Source organism: Lipotes vexillifer, unplaced genomic scaffold (assembly GCF_000442215.2).
Source record: "Lipotes vexillifer unplaced genomic scaffold, Lipotes_vexillifer_v1.1 scaffold365, whole genome shotgun sequence".
Classification (NCBI taxonomy): Eukaryota; Metazoa; Chordata; class Mammalia; order Artiodactyla; family Lipotidae; genus Lipotes; species Lipotes vexillifer.
The window spans coordinates 2,105,930-2,106,290 of NW_006781263.1; the positions used below are offsets into that span (position 1 = coordinate 2,105,930).

General features: G+C 59.8%; 1 protein-coding gene across 1 annotated transcript in view; it reads right to left on the reverse strand.

Moving 5' to 3' along the window:
• NKX2-2 (NK2 homeobox 2) overlaps positions 1–262 on the reverse strand; it is a 3,105-nt gene extending 2,843 nt beyond the window's left edge. Inside the window, exon 1 of the mRNA XM_007454534.1 lies at positions 1–262. This exon is cut by the window's left edge and continues 369 nt beyond it. The gene's annotated coding sequence lies outside the window, so the exon portion shown is untranslated.
• Between the last annotated feature and the right edge of the window lie 99 nt (positions 263–361).

Below are 361 nucleotides of genomic sequence, written 5' to 3' on the forward strand. Positions count from 1 at the left end.
GGAGTGGGGTGGGGGGAGGGGAGGGGGGATGGGTTTTAATTATTGAGATTATTATGTTTAAGAAAAAGAAAGAAACTCTGGGAAAGGGGAGGAAAAGAAAGAAAGAAAGAAAGAAAAAGCCCAAGGCGTTGCCTGTGTCTTCTCTGCAAGCACGCGGAAATGGACGCGGGGAGCCGGGCGGCCTGCGCGCCAGCGCTGCGGGCCGGGCCCGAGTTTGTAACTCCAGGAGGGGTGCCAAGGCGGCGTCAGCTCCGGCTCCGGCGGCCGCTCAGCGCGCGGTGGCGGCTGGTGGCGAGGAAAAAATGGGCCATTGCCCGAGCGATCAGTCCATATAAGGCTGGGCTCCACTCACGAACCTGGG